At 53.9% G+C, this 19,313-nt stretch overlaps 1 protein-coding gene across 2 annotated transcripts in view; it reads right to left on the bottom strand.

Moving 5' to 3' along the window:
- Nucleotides 1–19,313, bottom strand: part of CASZ1 (castor zinc finger 1) — a 187,432-nt gene that overhangs the window by 145,598 nt on the left and 22,521 nt on the right. Inside the window, exons 1-2 of one of the 2 annotated variants that reach the window (XM_062593430.1) lie at nucleotides 7,097–7,145; nucleotides 6,123–6,266 (exon numbers count right to left, since the gene is read on the bottom strand). The gene's annotated coding sequence lies outside the window, so the exon portion shown is untranslated. Of the gene's footprint in view, nucleotides 1–6,122; nucleotides 6,267–7,096; nucleotides 7,146–19,313 lie in introns of those variants that run through there. The other variant, XM_062593431.1, reaches the window with a different exon arrangement.

The following is a 19,313-nucleotide window of genomic DNA, read 5'->3' as shown; positions in this document are numbered from 1 at the left end:
GAGGACTCACAGCGCTCCGGTGCCGAACGGCCCCCGGTAAAACAAGCCTGCAAAAACCCTCCCGGCCTTCGGGACAGCTGAGTTCAGCTCTGTTCTAGCTAGCCCCGACGAGGGAGGATGGCAACCGGCTTCCTGAGTAGGCTGCTCTCTAGGTCAGCACACTTCAGGGACACAGTAATCAGGTAGGAATTGCCTCCATGTGCCAGCTCTTGTGAACCTTGCAATGCTCGGTGTTTTTCTTAAAGCCTGCGATCTTGGAAGTTACGTAAGATTTTTGTTTTGTACGACAATATATATATATAGTGCTATCCCTCCCTCTGCTCCCTTTGCTCGCCCAGTAACAGGGCAGAGCAACCTGACATGTGATCTGTGTGCACCCTAAACACACAGAAACCTTGGTATTACCGAGATTTTTAACTGGGAGAGGGACTAGTTTTTGACTTTTGAAAAAACAAGGCTAGCAATATTGTTTCCTCATTTTACTTTCAAAGCCACCTTACTTTGTCCTCTCCTCTTTTCTCTATGTCCTATTAATGTACAGCTAAGACAAACTCAGCAAGAATCACAGGATAGACACTGGGATACATCATAAACTGCCGTGGCAAAAAAGCAGGATAGTTCTGCTGGCTGAAAATGCAGCCTTGCTGCTTTACATCAGCAGATGGCTTACCTGTGGCTTTCAATAGTTAATATATAACTGCAGCAACAACAAAAAAGCCCAGCACTAATACATAATTTGTCAGAAGCAATATGCTAAAACTCAAGTAGTGAGATAAGCCTTACTTCCAGTACTGTCCAGAGCTGAAAACTAGCTCTGGAATGAAGCCCCAGTGGAAGACGTCAGAGAAGAGGGCACATTTACCTTACGGTATTTGTTCATTTTTCAAATTTTTTGTTTTTATCAACAGATTTCCAAGAACTGCATTTTGAACATGCATTTGCCTCGAACACTCATGTGCATACTTAGCACTGATTGCTCCAAGTGCTTTCCTGCGGCGCTCCGGCAGGTCAGCGTCCCTGCTGGCTCACGCCGGACAGCTTACTGAGCGCCCGACGTCCCCACGTACCATCTCCCTAGCCGAGACCAGAAACGTTTCTGAACTTCTTAGACTTGAACACGTTCCTAAATGTCTAGCGGAACCTTGCAAACTAGCTGAGCGCTATTAATCTGCTCTTTCAGGGAGCTGTTTTATGCGGGTGCCCTGATATCACTGCCTGCATCACATCTGAGAGAATTGCCACTGGATCTAGTGAGAGAAGGAAGAAATACTGTCAGATGGTTAAAGAAATCAGGAGATCAGGCTTCTCCTCCCAGCTCTGCTTCTGAGTCATTATTAGCATAAAATCAGGTTTGTTACATCACTGAAGCTTGAGTAAATAAACCAAGATTCATCACTGTTTTATTTTGCAATACCTCAGTGGGCTCCTTTCTGTCCAAATAAACACGATTAATGTTCATTGCAATTGCAAGTATAGGGGAAGGAGAGTGATAAAGCTCCTAAAACAGTCTAAAATCTTTATGAAGAGCAATAGGGTGAAATGACAGACTTTTGACAATACTGACTTTCACAAGGCAGGCATTTACCCCACCAAAAAAAAAAGAAAAAAAAAAGAAGAAAAGGAAAAAAAAGAAGAAGAAGAAGAAAGGCAATCCTTACTTGGGGAGACTAAGCGACAAACAAGTCCTGCCTTGAGGAGTCGGTTCTGACAATGCTGGTGGGCCACATACACTGGGAAAGAGAATCTCTTCTGAGGAACCAACGCTGAAATCCTGCCTCCATGACTCCAATGCGGTTTATAGCAAACTCATGCTTGTTTTAGTAGTGCCAGGATTTCACCTCCATAAAGTTGACATGTGAAGGCAGAAGCCTCGAGCAAGAAACGGCCATCATCATCACCAGAGGCTCTAGGAGACTGGGAGCACCGTAAGCTCCGAGGAACGACTGAGGGCAGCCGGGAAAGTAAGGTATGAATTAATGCAGGCCTGGTCCAGCCCTGTTCCCTGCAGTGCTGAACATCCTTCTTCCACGTGAGTTTTGGGAGCAGGCTGGCTCTGCTAGGCGACAGTCCGCCAGGCAACTGTTGGCACTTGCCTAAGCACCTGGCTTCTTCAGGACTAAGCTGCTCTTCGTGAGCTCTGTGCGAGCATCTCCCCACGCTACAGCTGCCTGCACTCAGCTCCTTCAGCAACTGGGCAGATTCCTGCCCAGATGACTGCCTCATTACCTGGAAACCTCTGCCCAGCTTTTGCCCTTAGACAACTAGCTCCCCTTCATGCTGACGGCTGTAGGTGCAAAATCACTAGCGGCCTGACACAGCAGAGGGGTTCTGAAGGGCTTGCGGCTGTGCTTAACTTCAGGTTCAAACCACAGTCACCGTGTGCCACTCAAGAGCCTTATAAAAGTTCCTCTGAATGTGGGCATCGGGGCCCTCCCCTGAAACTTTGAGCCCTTTCAACCTGCTCAGATTCCTCAGCTGGACCGGGCCTTCAATCAGGATGCCACACTAGCATCCCTCATCACCCAAACAAATAGGAGGTGCTAAGGACCTTACTGGATCTGGCCTCAGTCCCATTCCAGGACCAGATATGCTAAGGATGGTTATCAGACCTGCTGAGCACATGATCGTCCTTCCCCTCCTTTGACTTCCCCCCATTCAGCTTTCCACAGCCGCCAACCAAACATCTGATCGAAGGCCCGGGGGAGGGAGTCAGAACTGTCCACTCTGGTTATGAGTGAAGGTCATTGATCTAGCACAGACCAGGGATGCGGAAAACAGAGGAGGGAGGAAAAAACCCTCAGAGAGAGAGGAGCGAGGGAGAGACGCAGGGAAAAACAGCGCATGAGTGAGAGCAGGGAAAGGCAGTGGAAGTGGCTGAAACATGGTTTCACACTCCAAGACCCAAGGGCTGTTGTCAACCCGTCCTTCATGCTCACATCTTGTCACACTAGAGGTCAGGTCTCCCAAGCGTTCCTGGAGAGCTGAGCTAGCCCATATGGCAGGCAATATGTTAACAATATGGATCAGCTGCTCGTCAGGGCCCGAGCAGATGGATGTGACAACCCTGCTCTTATCCCAGACAGGCTTTTAATATCTCCCCTCTCCCCCGTTCAGCCATACCGGAAGAGCTCTGCCCGAGAACTATTGCCTCCAGCCTAGGTGGACCGCGGGGCCACAGGTCAGAACAGGCATTATGGAAATACCTGCCCTGCTTCATCAGGATGGAAGCAGGCAGAGCGGAGCCCATTCAGACCAGTGCAGGCAGGAACGAGGCCAAGCTTTCATCCAGCGAGAGCGTGCTGAAAATGGAAAGATCTCGCTGTAATCCAGATATGTGCTATTAACTCCCAACCAGGATGATACAGTAGATATTGTATTCAGATATATGTATATGGCATGTTACCACCAGATGCCACACGTTACAGTCTAGACTGAGTTTTGTAACTGCCTGGGAAAATTTTCTCTCACAGAACAAGTAATACATAAGTAGATGTATATTTTAATGGGCAAGCTAAACTCCTCCTGGCAAAGGCAGGCAAGTTGATTTCGTACATAGGCGGGTAAATTTCCACAACGATTTTGCAAGGCTGCTTCATATTCCCCAGCCCAGCTCGGACTGTGAGCCGCCAGGGGCTGCTGGGCTGGGCCCGGCCGCGCTTCTGAGGAAGGCAGCGTTCCCACCTCCCTTCACTCGCAGCCGTGCCTGCACAGTGATCCCAAGGAGCCTGGCAAAATAGCACAGTCAGCCATGGTTGCCCCCAAACTTAGGTTTACTTCAGGACTGAAGCATGGGGAAATATTTGCAAATTCAAACAAAAATAAAGCAGGTATTTCTGATAATTTCCCACATACTTATCTAGACTTTTTTTCTGCACAGCACAATACCCAAACTGTTCATCAACTGAACAAGAAAAATCCCTCCAGCTTTTACAGCTCTAGGACTAAACAGTCTGCTTGTGCTTATAAACAGAAAGTGAAACTACAATCACAGCCCAGGGATGGGCTCTGAGACCGTGCAGGCAGCCTCCGTAGCCCAAGGTAAACTGAGCTTGTTCTCAAAGTGGAAACCGTACAAGCTGCTCCAGGGCTGGCTGTGCTGGAGCACAGGGATTCCTAGTCCAGAGCACGAGCGATCACAAGGCCACATGCCTCAAAGGCTAGAGGCATCTCCTTTCACTGAAGGGATGCTTGTAAAACCAAGAGAACCTCAGGACGGCACTGGAGCCAAAGGAAATATTTCAATCGTCTCTAACGAGCTTCTGTCCCTTAGAAAACAGCCCCTAAAGGACACTGTACAGACAAAGAACCCCGTAGGTGCTAGGAGGAGAAGACAAACATCAGAAAGGGGTTACAGATCTGCAAGCACTTAAGGCATTCCTGATGTGCCAGTCTCCTCCTCCTGCCTGTCTCAGAGGCACTGCTCATTCCAGGTCCATGCCAGACAGACATCCAGGGCTTCAGTGCCAGAAGTCGCACGAGCAGAAAGCTATGAGAGGCATCACTGGAAAAGGTCCCTCTGCTGGAAAAATGGACCCAAAGCCTACATAGCAGCTTCCTCAGCAGAGCTTTTCCCGCTCGATTTTGTGCCTCTGGAGATAAACATAAGGGTGTGTGGCGGCAGCTTCACCTGCCCCAGTCAAATCTGAGGTAAATCTTACTTGGTAAAATCTCAAGGCTCCCTCTCACCGCAGCAGCGTACTCCCGTCAGCAGAGCTCGGATTAGGCAAGCCCTCTCACCCCTGGAGCCCCAGGAGGGCGCTTGCCGCTGCTCGGAGAGGGCACGCAGGCATTACTGCAGCTCACCCAGGGATAAAGGCCAGAGTTCCCTTCGTTAATAGTTCAAAACGAGCCTCTCCAAATAAAGCATGCCAGACCCTGGAGGAGTTTCAGCACTGGGAAGGTGTGGGAAGGCACAGCTCACCCATATCCCATCCTGAAGCACACTTTACTGCCAGGTTTACTGAAAGCAGTCAGTTCTGCAGGTTCTGAGCACGAGGTAAGAACTAAGCCCTGCTGAGCCTTAGAGATTCACGGCTGTTGCTCTTTAAGGTAAGGCACCAGAACATGAGTAAATTCCCCCCCGCCCCGCACACGGCCAGGGATGGTCAGTGATAGCTGAAGCCCTAGACTAGCATCTCAGCCCCATGACTATCCTCTTCTTCCCTCTTCTCGAGCCAATACCATCCCTCCACCCTGGTTCTTCTAGTTCAGATTTTCAAGCTGCACTAGCACGGCCCTGTCTCAGCTGTATCTGTAACTCAGAACAGCTTTGGATACGTTGCTTTGCCACAGCATCATTTGTGGCACAGAGGCAGCAAAAGTCAGAGCAACATGGTGCCCTTCAGGCACTTCAGGATGCTGATCTTTATTCAGACATCATCATCATTTAATGGTGTCAACACAGTATGGAGCTACTCCCTAACAAAACCTCCACCTCCTACAGATTAGACATAACATCATCACACACAGCCCAGGCACTGCCAGGATCCTCAGCTCCTCCTACCCGATGCGGTATGGCAGTGCCACCAGGTTCTTCCCAACCCCCCAAACCATCAAGAAGAGAGAGATTATACCACTGTTATCCTATAACTGCTCTCTCCTAGGCCATGCTGTGCCATACCTTTCTTTGTAGAGAAGCTGTGATGGGAGTCAAGCAGTGAAGAAAGTAAAATGGCTTTTAGAAACACAGAGTCCCACCCCCTCACAACCGTGCTGAATTTCCCACCATGACCACAGACATCCTAAAACTCCTATTCTCTTGTGAGACGAGGCAATCAGAAACTGCCCCACTCGGTACTCACCCAGGGGACTCCCCTGCCCGCCTGTTCCGGCGTACCACTTAGCTAATCGCTAACACTGCACACTAGCCTGTTTTGAAAAAGGTGACTAAGAGGGGGAGCTAATCAAACCAACACTTTGCTGTGTCCAGGAGGTGCTGAAATTGGCAGCAAAGCCAGGGACATGATACAGACCCAGTCCTACTTGTGAGCCAGCCCAAGACAAACCAATAACCCACCATGCATCCATGACCCAAACATTGTCTTCTAGATACTCTGGGGAGCCAAAATCAGTCCAGCCCTACTTGAGAGCTGAGGGACTGATTACAGAACAAAACCTAGTACCTTGTATTGAGAAGTCACAGGTTTCAAGGTCCATTCCAATGTACAGAGCCAGGAGAGAAGTCAGGATCTTTGTTTTGGAGATGGTCTCAGGTGAAGACAGTATGAATCTGATGGGTTCCCTTCACTTGGTGAAGTCTCTTTGCCCTGAGGAGAGGTTCGAAAGGAAATGGATATTACTTACAGAGCACTACAAGAGCCCAGGTGAATCACGAGCACAAGCAGTGACGCTGGCCTCAGATGCCACAGCCACCCACAGACCTCAGCCCTTGGTCACACGCAGCAGCCCACAAGGCAAGGAGCTCCAGAGCTTGCCAAACACACTGCATCTCGATCTCCTTTTCTGCCATCTGTGCTACTAACAACTCAAATGTCAAGGTACAAACCCCCTCGGTGACCATGCAGTGGGCCACACGCTAACCCGAGAAAAGTCCAGGGCAATGAGAACAGAGGCAGTAGGCTGCAGTACTACACCACTTCTCACAAAGAGCTGCCCTCCGTCGCCAGCAGAGCATTTCGCACACCCAAGATTGCGATGCCACCCCTCCTTTGCGGGGGGATCACTCGCTTGTGCTTGTATTACAGCCCCCAGTAGAACAGAGCTCTATCGCTGACCTCGTACACCTACACACGAAAGTCCCAAAGACAGTACAAATATAAGCAGACGAGGCAAAGGAAGAATTATTATTTCCAGCTTACTGAGGCACACAGTAATTAAGTGACTTGTTAAAAGTCACTTGGCAAATCAGTGGCAGAACCAGGAACTGAAATCTCTCAAATTTCAATCCAAGAGCTGGACAACGCAAGTCCCACCTCCCTTCCTGTTCTTCTTGGATGCATACTGCCACCTTTGCAACAGGTTTCACCCTTCTCTCCACTCTCCAAAGTCAGTTAAGACAATTCCCTTCCATTTCCCGTGTTGGAGGAAATGGATAAATACACCAGATTAAAAAAACAAGAACTTTTACTTTACTTACAAAATTAAAAAACGTCCTAGCTTGAACATTTGACAGAAGCTCAGAAGCTCTGAACTCTTCTGGGAGGTGGGATTTCTAGAGTGGAGGTTTTTTTGTTGTTTTTTTAATTTCCATCAGACAAAAATAAAAGAAGCAAAACAAAAGAAGGCTGTCGAGATCAATTTGTGATAGGTGCCGGGCCAAAGAAAATGGAGCCAAAGAAGTCAGAAGCCTGCAACCAGCAACCTTTGTGTCAATTTAAGCAAATATTGTGGCGTTTCCATGGCAATCCCTGTTTTGAATATCCACTACACTCACTTTTTAAAGGGCTTTTCCTGTTTGCGTTTCAACTTCAAAACCTGTAAATATTTTCAGCCTTAACACATCCCTACCTCCCCCAACCCCTGAAATCAGCCACTATCAAAGGTGCGACACGAAGCCCTCTGCCTGCAGTACGCCAAAGCTGCAAAGACTCCCAGCAGAAGCAGGCTGGCGAGCCGCCGGGCCGGGGAGCAGCACAAGCGGGGCCGGACCTCTGTCCCGCTCCGTCAGCGGTGCCAAGTCTCTGCAGCCCTAGGTACCGGAGCCCGTTTCTTTCTTCTTCCCAGCCCGCCGGGCGAAACGAGGGCTCCGACGGCACCGGCCTGAGGCGAGGAGAGTGCAGCAGGTGTTTTGCAAGGCTCCCGGCGCCACCAGCTCCGGTCGCCTCTGACCCGCCCCAGCAGCCACGGCTGCTGCTCCAGGCCTCCTCCGGGGACCCACGCGGCCCTCCGCCGGCGCCCGGCCCAGCCCGCGACGTCCCCCTTCTGCCCTAACGCCAAGTGAACCCAAGCCGTCTATCGCAATGATTTATGTCCCGCTGCGCCCCACGCAAGTGGGAACGAAGAAGCGTCAACCTCATCCTCACTTGCAACCTGAGGCAGGGCTCAAACTCACAGGCTTCCTCAGAAGCGGCCTGCCGGCACCTGCTCCGTCGCTCCAGCCTCGCTCCGCCAACAGAGCCCACGGGGACAGCCCTCCATGGGGGAGAAGGGCCCTGGCCAGGCGCCGCTATCAGCCGTCAGATCTCAGCACCACGAGGCTGGTATCAACCCTCTCCCCGGAGCCCAAAGCCGCGCGTGCACTCAGCGCCGCTTTCTGCGGGCCTCGGGGCGCGTGCCAACGCCGGCCGCGGCGCCCCGGAGCCCCCGATGGCCCCGGCTTCGGCCCGGGCTGCCAGGGCGCAGCCCCTCCCGGCAGCCGTGGGAGCGCGCTGGTTAACGCCGAGTTTCCTGGCTGCGATGGATCTGTGCCAGGCCTCCAGTGTTAGCTTCGTGTAATTTTTGGGAAGTCAATTTCCTTTGTTTTTTTTTTCCTTGTTGATTTTCTTTTTGTTTTAAGCTTTTTTTCCCCTCTTCTTTTAAATGGAAAAGTAGGTGCATTCAAATAAGCATTAGGACTGGGCCATCCATCCACAGACTGCAGTTTCCCGCGAGCACCCTGGCACCCCGGTACGTGCACAGACCAGCCACGGAAACGAGCACCAAGCAACTTCGGAAGCCGTCACGCTGAAGGGCAGCGGAGGCAGCCGCCGGGGAGCGGGCCCTGCTCTCGCACCTGCACCACCGCTCCTTGGTGCCGGCCACCTCTGCCGTAACACCGGGCGCTCTGGATGCCAGCAGACAGTGCAGGATGCCTGGTGTCCTGGCCAGGCTCCAGCCCAGGTAATTATACCCTACAGCAGTTTCAGCTGGATATTTTACCCCTTCTTCACTTCCGGTCCTGGACTGTTGCACGGGGAGTTGCTGGAAGAGCTGCTCAGTCCCACCCAGGATGTGAGTGCGTGCCGGGCAGCTGGAGGCAATTCAGGGTATCGCCGCAGCTCCCAGAGCCCCGCGCTGCAGCCAACAGCCTCCTCCGCAAACACACAGGGCCGTCCCCACGTCCTCACCACGGCCCGTAACGCCGCCCGCGCGGGAGCGACGTGGGGATCCGGCCCCGTCACGGGGCCTGCCCCCCCATGGCCCGCCGGCGCGTGCTCCGCGCTGTCGAACGGCGCAGCTCGACGCTGCTGCTCTCCCTCCTGCCCCAGCGCAGCGGCGCGGGGAGGGCGGCAGACCCAGCCCGCAGCCCGCAGCCCGCGGCCCGCGGCCCGGGCCCGCATCGGGGGCAGCAGCCCTGCCACAGCGGACACCAGCGGTGCTGCACGCGAAGGAGAGCGGGGCAGCCCGAGCGCGCCCGCGAGGACGAGCCCCCGCAGCGCTCACAACAAGCCGAATGGGCCTCGACGCCTTCCCCACTCCGCCGCCAGAAAGGCACGAGCGGGAGGGACTGCGCTCTCCCCAGAGAGCTCCCGGGGCGCCGCGCTCTCGCTCTCCCCTTGGCCGCAGCAAGTCGGAGCCGCGCGAGCCGTGAGGAAATGCCGCCCGCTCCCCGGGCCGGACAGCTCCGAAGTCCCCGCGCGCTGCAGGTGGGCTCTATCAACCACCGCTTCATGCCCCCTTCGCCATCTTCTCGTAGGAGAGACTGGACCAGATCCTCACTGGGTGTAAAACAGCACGCTTTCGGTGCCTTCAGTGAAGTCATGCCAACTTAAACTAGTTGAGGATCCGGCCCTCCAAGTTACCGGAGTTGCCAGTTCTTCCTTCGGCTGATCCGGAGGGTGATTTCTCAGCAAGCAGCAGCACAGGCCCGGCCAGACTGGCGGGATCAGCTGAGCTTTCCTACCCCCCCTCTCCCCCCGGAGGAGGGCGGTCTGCGGCAGAGTCCCCAGCACGAGACCCTGCTGGAGCCGCGCTAGGTACCGTCAGCTGCTGCTTCTGCCGAGTTTCCTCCTCTCTGTTATTTAGTGAGAGCGCTTCAGCCCAGAGCAAGCGACTCTGGGCTTTGGATCGAGGTTTTCCAGCTGCTGCTAGTGGGGAGCTGCTGCCCTTCAGGGCAGCCACGAGAGTTAGGAGCGCACGTGGAGGGGCGCAGAGCAGAGCCGGTCACCGGCCCAGCAGCGAAGCCAAACCAGGGCAGGCCCCTGCTCGCTGCTGTGACGGCGGGTGTCGCCAGGATCAAACCAAGCCGGGTCTCCCCCTCCGCACGCCCCCACCCGCTCCACTCGCAGGAAGGTGAAGAGCCCATCACCGGTGCTCTGGAGCGCTGAGTGCGCAGCCCCGCCGCGGCCCTGCCGGTCCCCGAAGCCCAGCTCCCGTGAGGGAACAGGCCGCCCGGGCGCAGAGAACGCGGCACGGCTTCAGCAGGCACAGGGTGCTCTGCCCTCACAAGCCCTTCACTATCCCCCCCAGAGCAATTTTCTAGGCAACAGCACGGTTGCATTCCCTTCCCTATCTCCTAATAAATATCATGCTAAGCAAGATGAGTATCTTCTTCCCAGACCAAGCAGCATGACCCACTTTCTGAATCAGGGCAGATGCAATTGGGCCCTGGAGTCCTGGACCCCTCCCAAAGCTGAGAGATTTTGTAACAATTACAGCAAGAAGCAGAAAGAATAGAAAAGTAATAAGTGATCAAAGAGTGCAGCGGTGGAGCTGAAGCAGTGGGGTAATTACCGCTCCTTGCCATCCTACGCGCTGCCGTTTTCCTAGGACGCTAAAGCAACAGCCCCGTGCACACTCGCGCATCCCCTCCGCTGCCCTACATTCCTCAAAAGTAACAGGTCCAATTTCAGATTCTGGCTCACGGCCCGGGCAAGGACAGCTGCTGCCCTCCCCAGACCTTCTCCCTCCCTCTCCTCTCCCCAGCGCCATGCAGGAACGGGGCACTCGCACTGACCAGCGCAACCCCCCTCCAGCGCGGACGCAGCCGCCGCGAGCAGCCCGCAGGCTGCGCCCGCGGCGCCCCGGAGCTCACACCCGGCTACCTGCCCACCCAGCGCCCACTTCCCGCTGCCCGGGAGCCCCGCTCGCGCCGCGGGGCCGCTCCCCGGCCCCGAAGCCTCTCCCCGTGCCGAGTCTCAAGGCCCGCTCCTCAGCCTGGGGAAGCGGGAGCCACGCGACTTCACAGGCACGGGGAAACGAAAAGCCCCAGCAACAGACCTGCGCTTCGAGGCAAGCTCTGCCCGGCCGGCACACCGCCGGCAGAGCCGGGGGCGCCCGGATCCGGCTCGCAGCGCCGCCACGCTCGCTCCGGAGACGCTCCCCTGCACACGGGGCAGCTCTGGGGCCACAGGCTGAGCCAGCGGCGTGGAAGACGACGACGAGGAGCCGGGGTGACCGTCAGCAGTGCTTCCGCTGCTCGAACCCTCCCGCAGGAGCACCAGCCGCTACGGCCAACCCGCCCCCGCCAGAGCGGGCCTCGCGCCCCGGCGGCTCCGGCAGCACGCGCCGCCCCGAGCGGCGCCCCCGCGCCTGCCTCCGAGCGAGCCGGGCGCCGAGGAGCTGCCTCCTCTCGCCCCCAGCTCCGGGCTGCCGCCGCTCCCGCCCCGGCCCGCTGCCCACCCGCTGCGCCAGGCCGTCGGCCGGAGCAGGGCGCACGAACGCGCCCTGCGGCCGACCCGCTTTGACCAGCACGAGCAGCTACCCGCCCCGACTGGCACAGCGAGACGGTGCAGAAGGAACGTCTACACTTCCGTAGCAGTTCTTCTTCTTAGTGAAATATAAGAATTTTTAAAAGAAATTTTAAAAAAGCCTTTCACCCAAACTTCGGAGATTAAAAAAAGGAAAAAAAAATCCTCATCTTAATTCAAAATCCTATTTGATGTGTCGTGGCATGAAAATGTTTTTCACTGCATTTTTTCAGTGTGATCTCATGCACCCGGCAAACTGGGTACGCCCAAAACACCAGGTATTTTATGGGACACAAACAGAGCGCAAACATACACAATTAAAAAAAATGGGATTGGTAAATATTTAAATTAATCAGAGCTGGCATCTGTGCTGCCTCCCCTCCCAGAGAGAGAGATGTTTGCAGCTTTGAAAAAATAAAAGTGAATAACATGACCTTTTCCTCGGTGTTTGCGAGCTCACTGCAGCCTGGTGGGTTGGAGCAGCCTCGGCGCCTCCCCAAACGAAGCCCAGCAAGTGCAGCAGGGGCTGCAGCCCCGTCCGCCCGGCGCCGGCGCGCGGGCTGCTCCCAAACCTGGGGGGACAGAGCTCCCTGGGGGAGTCGCTCCAGCCTGTTGGCTGCCTCACTCCAGACTGCACGTTCTCTCGGTTTTGGGGCTTTTTCTCTCCAGTTTAGTTGTCGGAGGAGTTTACGCAGCCGTTTGCCAAAAACCAGTTGCGCGCAGGGAGGCAGCTGGCACGGCGAGGGTGCGTGGCGGCGGCGAGGCCGGGTGCCCGGGCAGCCAGCACCTTTTTGCACTTGCCCAGCGCAGCCAAAGCCTTGCGGCAGGCCGGTGAAATCAGCAGGCATCGGCGAGGAAGCGCTCAGAAAGGCGGCCCGCGCCCCGGCACCCGCACCACCAACGCGCCGGGACGAACGCCCACGCTTCAGCAATGCCGGCTTCGGGCGAAGCGTCGCACGAAGGCAGCGGCGAGCACACGAGGCGCTCTGCACGCAGCCAGCCGGCAACGCGCCGACGGCCTCGCGCTCGTCCGAGCCGGCAGCGGCCAGAGTCGGCTCTGCCCCAGCGACACAGGGGCGCCCGCCCGGCACGCGCAGGCTGCGCCGGCGAAACTCCCTGCCAAAGGGCCGTATGACCGGAGAATCGCGAGCCTGTGCCCGTGGCGGAAGAAAAGGCACCACCACAACACACACGCCAACGCCTGCGACGCAGCGAGGACGCCCCGCACGCTCAGCCCGGGCTGGAGGGAAAGCCGCGGCCGGCACGGAGGCCGGGGCCGGCGGCCGGGGAGGACCGGTGTCTCCCCAGGCGGCAGGCGCAGGGACCAGGCCACGCGGGACCCCGCGGCGGGATGCAGGCAAGTGTCCGGGAGGGGGGTGGCTGTCTGGCGAGGTGGCGTGTGAAGGCGGGTGCCTGGGGAGGGACCCCGGCTGCATTCTTCTCAATCCCAGGAAAGAAAACAGTGAATTCCTCCGGAGCACTGGCCTGATCGCCAGAAGCCAACCCAGAAACGGAGAGAGAAGAAGGGACTTTAAAGCCATCGAGCTCCCCTGAGCGTCAGCCCCTGGATGCTCCTGCCATTACCACCGGGAAAGGAAAGAGCACTCCAAATGCCGGTTCCTTTAAAAGAGGTTACACCACTGATTTCCCGCTGCCGGCTGCAGAAAGCACGCCGCCAGTATTACGGATGTTCCCTGTTGCAGGATTTCACCCACACTGGGGGAATTCAGTCCTGGAACGAGGGTAAACTCACTGCTGGCCTTCCAGCCCTCTCCTCCTCCACCCAAATCCAGAGTCCGCGCAGCCAGCAGAGGACAGAGCCCTGCCACACGTGCCCTGCAGCCTGACCCAGAACATCGCGGCCCTGATACAACCTGGAAGGGCCGAACCTGCACAGGGAGCGTAAAGGGAGTCCAAAGAACTAATAAAGCTCCAGGTTATCCTCAAAATCAAAGCTGGCTGTGGCAAGCCAGAAGCCAGACACTTCTTCCCCTGCTCTGACTGCAGTCCGCTGCAGGACAGGGACATGATTTGAACCTGTTGCTTCTCTTACTTTGTGACAAAGGTCCCTGACCACGCACCCCACCAAGTATGAACTCCAGCACCCAGTGAACCCTGGAGAGCAGAGTGCCAACCCCTCAAGGTACAAAGGATTTGACCAAAGCAGCTGGTACTCCTGTAGCTTTCTTGACTTCTCCCCATTTCAGCACCATTCACCGAGACCAAAGCAAGGCTACTACACCCGTCCAGAAGAGCCATCCTTAGAGGCATGGGATACACAGCATAAAACAGCCATAGAAAACAGCCCCCATCTCCCAGCTCATGTGTTAATCCAGCCTCCCCCCACACTGTAGATGTCAGCAGTCCAGGCCACAGCTAAGGATCACACTGGTATTGGCACACAGTTGTCCTCAGGTGAGGCTGAGACTGTGCAGTCCAGAGCAAGGGCTATGAGGGCAGTGATGTTTCTCTTGGTGCAGGGAAGGAGGGAAACCTTTCGGAGCCCATCACTGCTTTTGTTATTCACCCCAGAGACTAATCTCTCCTTGTCAAGACAAGCTTCATCCAGCCAAAGAGAAAACAGGCTCACCTGTCAGCAGCTCCGAGAGCTTGGGGCAGAGGGTCTGCAGGTCCATCTTACCACAGAAATAAAGGAGTGAGAAGCATAACGGAAGTGAGAAGTGTGTCGTCTCCCCCCTCTATTCTGCCAGAGGGCCACCTTCCCAGAACACACGGTCAAACCCAGCTAAAAAGGGGACAGTCCACTGGCTTCCACACAAATCTTTAGGCCGGATCAGACCCTCTCCCCCAATGCAACGACCCAGCCTTTCCCCATTCACAGACCCCTGTTTTCTCCTTTCATTTGAGAAGCTCAAGCTAGTGGACAGCAGATGGCCAAGTTATCTCCACTTGCCCATCATCAGACTGTTTAACTGGAGGCTCCCCAGGGCCGCACCACAGCCCGCCCAGAACACGTGCCACCAGGCAGGGCCCAGGAACAGCAGACGGGTGCCCCGTCTGGCTGTCCCTGACCATCGCCCATGGTCACGGCAGAGCGCACTGCTTGCTCACAGCAGCCAGCAGAGACCGGGGGGCAGGCCCTTCCCGAGGGCGGACCATGGGAAGCTCCTCCGGGGACCCGGGGCCCAGCAGGCTCACAAAGCAGGCGAGTGCCGGTAAGGCTTGGTGCGTCAGCCTTTCTGGCATCGACCTCCCAAACTCGTTCAAATATTTCCCCCTTTTTTTTTTAATTTAATGTTCCCTATAATTCATCTGTCCCAAAAGATAATCAATAGAGCCCGTAATGAAAATTTGAGCCATATTTTATGATCCGCTGCAGGAGAAAGGGCCACATCAGCAGGACTAGCCTTGGCTTCCAGCATCATTTCTGTGTGCACTTGCCTGCTCGCCGGCCAGATTCCCCCTCCACCCGCCCAAGGCTGCTGACGGGGGTAGTCCCTCCAGGATAAACTCCCGCCCTCCCCTTCGACTTCAAACAGCAGCTCTTTGAGCTGCAGTTTCATGCCTACGTGTGTGGAAGAGGGAAGTTCTTACAGAGCGTGAAGGGCCCTGACCCAGCAGCCTCAGGGAACCTCCCCAGCATCACTGCAGCTTCTCAGCTCCGAAACAAATCCTATGGCCCTCAACCAGGCCCTTGGGGGAGCGGGATGATCATGCAGCAGGATCTGAAGAGTTATTTCTACCCTCCACAGCAATTCTCTGATCCTCTCAGTCAAGTTGGACTTGGCTCTCCTCCTGTCCCAGGTGGATGCATCACTGCTTGCCAGGGAGGTCAGTCATTTATGGGGGAAGAAGAGAACTCCTCGCAAGCACCGCGTGGGTCTAGCTCAGGCCAGGCTCATGATTCTCCATTTCCAAACACCAAATGTTAGCAGCTACAGGAGCAAACTCCTCACAGCTCCCCTCCGACTCCAGCAAAGTGCTCCCCTCCGGCCCCCACTGCGCACCGGGGTCTGTCAGCTGGGTCTCAGTGTAAGGGCAACGGGTACGCGCAAGCTTCTGAATGGTTTCCACCGCAGGGACAGGGGTCTGAACTTCTGGCCCTCATCACAGGAGTTCTGTTCAGCACCGTGTGGGAAACCGTCCAGCTACAGCTCCAGGATCCTAGCGCGTACGCTTGCTTCTAGCTTAAAATAGCCATGTTGGAGAGGGATTCTGCCTCTGCACTTGTCGTCCCAGGGGAACCATGCACAACCCCACCCAGCTCGCTTTATTCCTGTTAGGCACAAATACCACAACGGCTCCCCACTTCGTCTACTTTACTACAGCATACATTAATTCAGAAGCTGTGCTGACCTTGCTTCCTCAAGTGGGCAGTGGCAGGGGGGAGTGAGGGTGTCTCAGTGCCAGCCTCCACATGCTGCTGTGTGGTTTTTATTCCGCATTATAAATCCCACAGCACTTTCAAGCACCTTTACCTCCTCTTCCAGCACGCACTAGCAGGTTTGTTGTTTCTGCACATGCACACGGGTGCAGCTAGCCCTGAAACGAAGGCAAAAGCCTTCGTCCTGTTCCTGGAAGCCTGCTCCACCTCAGATTCCCAGCAGCGGGTCCCCTGTCCTCTCTCTAAAGGCTGGAGCATATTTCACTGCCTGAAGCTGCCACGTCCGCAGGGAGCCGGAGGTAACAAAACCGTCTTTGATTTGGCCGAAAGAAAAATATCAGAAGTGAAAGGCCAGAGTGAGGAATTTATAACAGCAGCTAAGGCAGCAAAAATACAAGCGCCTGACCAGGCGCTTCCCATGTGCCGTGGAGAGGCAGGACCCTGCACCAAGCCCAGCCAGAAACCACCAGTTTTCTACACGTGGGAGCAGTGACACCCACAAAAGCCCCCCTGCTAAAAAGTGTTCAGCCTGAAGGCGTAAGCTGAAAAAGCCAGGAAGCCTCTGCTCACCCAGAGGTGCAAGCGGCAACCTCATATTATCATTTTGCTTGAGACTGCGCAGGTACGTTGGGGATATTCTGCCCCCCAAGGGAGGCTACAAAGTGGCTTCAGTCCTGGTGAAAAATACGGATTGGCACCCTGAATCCCTTTAACCAGTGGAACAGCCAGCAAGAGAGTAGCCAAACACCGCCACCTCCCCTTTCTCCTGGAAACACGGAAATAATCTTTGTTTTAAAAAATACAGTACAATGTTCAAACTAATTGCTTGCTTCCATACATAGAGAAGGTGACTGACTTGCTATGAATGCAGAGGATACAGGTGAGCAGCTTTAAGCTTTAACCTTATATAGGAATCTCCAAGCAGAATAGCGCTGCGGTCTCCCAGGCTCCACGTCGGTACCGCAGCCATACAGCCATCCTCCTTTTTTAATCAAACTGCCAGCAAAGTAGGCCCTGTGCTGCTATAGACACCTGCCTACTCGAACTCGGGCAAAGCGCACGGGGACGCAGCGCAGCTTCTGCAGGCACTACCAGCTCGCCCCTGCTTTGAACTGGTGATATTATCCAGTCCCTTGATATCCTCGGGGAGCAATGAGCACATTTTATTAACTCAGCCAATTTTAGAAGTGCATACGCAGTATTCTAGTTACTTGCAATAATTATGCATTATAGGTCTGCTTCATGCATGTGCTCACACTAAGTGATGTGCCGTACTTCGAGCCTGCTGCGACCGCCATCCCAGAGCACAGACAACACCCACAGGCAACAGGCCCCGCTTGCAGCAGAAGTACCCTAACCTAATATAAAGCCTCCGAGAGCTGCACAACCAAATCCATTCCTTAAAATAGTATGTTTCCACCTATTGGTCCCCAGAGTGAACTAATTGCTTTTGTTAGTTTTAAAAGCCAGAGTTATTTTACTGAAAAATGAGTAAGTACATGGTAACTCAAACATTCTCAGATCTCTGACCTAAAATCACCACGTATACACAGATATCTGCTGCCCAAAGAGTAAAACCTACAGTTTTAATGCATGACATGGCACAGGGGAATTCCCCACTTCATAGTAAGGTTGAGAAAACAAGGAGTTAAAGTAACCTGAGTGAACTCAAACAGCATTTCAGTAAAAGCAGGAAGAAGGTAAAATTTCTATGTTCTAGCCACTAGGTTATCCCCTTCTTTGCTAAATAAACTTCTCAGTCTGACGGGAAACGGCTTCTCACATTTAAACACCGGTGGATTTTTTACTTGCATTTTGTTCTTTTTTCAAAGACGACACCCTACAGCAGGGGCGCTGCTCAGCAGGGGATCGCTCAGGACCACGCTGGCGTTACCGGACCGGACGGCTCCGAGAAACCCTCGCCACCCAGACGGCCTGTAAGAACAGAAGCAGCCTGCTCCAGCTAAGCCAGGCAGCCGGCCTGCCTCCGCCACCTCTGCACACAAGCCCCCAAAGGCATTTCAAATGCCCGGTGGACGAAATTGCCTAGAGGTCAGTTCTAGACCTACCTCCTCTTCCGTATGGGCTAGATAACGACTTACAGTCAAAACCAAACTTTACAGACAACACAAACATATAAACTACGTATAGTAACAAAAAATGAAAAATTCTCCACAAAATCAAAATTGGAGGGACAATTTTTTCAAATGTGAAAAGCGGGGAAAAAAGCGCGTGCCTTTTCAGGAACCTGTACGTACCTGCGTTAGGAAGCAGCCGCGCGACCTGGGCGCAGCAGCACGCACTGGGACATGCTCATCACACCACTCTCGTGAAAAGCAGCCCCAGCTGCTGGGCAGCCAAACCACGGGAAGCGAGAAGGGCCTGCTCAGGGATTTCTCCCACGTAACGGCAGAAGTTCAGCGCCACCATTTGCTGGGGCAGTTTTAGATACGGTTCCTTCCCCTCTCTCTGAGTGAACTGCTGCTTGTTTTGGTGAAGTTCAACTCTGCTTCAAGTATAGCTGACGGTGACTAGGGCCAATTTTTTCATCCTCATTTTAGGAATATGTTGATCTTAGTTCACAAATGCTCTGTGGAGAGAACTGCCTTATGTTCTGTTTCTCTTACTTGATTAATGCATTTCACAGGCATTTTTTAAAGGTGTGTGTAAAAAGTTACCTCATACAAACTTGTATTGGTTTAATGCAAAGCTCTCTCTCTTAGGTGTTTATTTGTATTTTGTAGAAACTTGTTACTAATTGATTTAAATTGAGCCCAAAATAATTGCTTCCATGCAGGCTTTCTATCATTTTAACTATCACATCTCAGGTTAAATAGGTATTAAATGTTTTATATGTAAGAGGCTTTAGATTACAGAATCCCAACACATCTTCTACCTTCTCCATTTTTTCAATCCTGAGGCACTAGATTTCCTTCGGGCTTTTGGCTGCTGGACAGTGGGGAAAAAAAACAGTTTCACTCGTGTACTTGGAGGTCTCTTTGCTGTCATGTTACTGCCAACAAAGTTTGCACTGCAAATAAAGTTTGGAAAATTTGTTTGAGGTATTTTGTCCCCCACTTCGTTGCTGAACGGATGTTTTTCTTTCAAGAATTTTCTCTGTAAAGATCTTTTGTTTTCCAGAAGCTAGGTTTCCAGAGGAAACGTACTGCCCTCAAATCACCATCTTCAGGCTGAGGACAGCTTACGACGCTACCTGCTGATTGCGCACACACACCTCTACGTGGAGATTCTTAATCTTCACCCACCCAAGATTAAGACAATGCAAATTATGAAATCGATACCAATACAGACAGCAACATCTATTACAGTTTCAGTGTTTTCATTGTAATTTTTATGAACTATTAAAGCAGTATGATTTTAATGTGACTGATGCTGTCTAA

This window comes from Rhea pennata, chromosome 22 (genome assembly GCF_028389875.1).
Source record: "Rhea pennata isolate bPtePen1 chromosome 22, bPtePen1.pri, whole genome shotgun sequence".
NCBI classification, from domain to species: Eukaryota; Metazoa; Chordata; class Aves; order Rheiformes; family Rheidae; genus Rhea; species Rhea pennata.
This window is presented reverse-complemented; position numbering and strand designations above follow the sequence as displayed.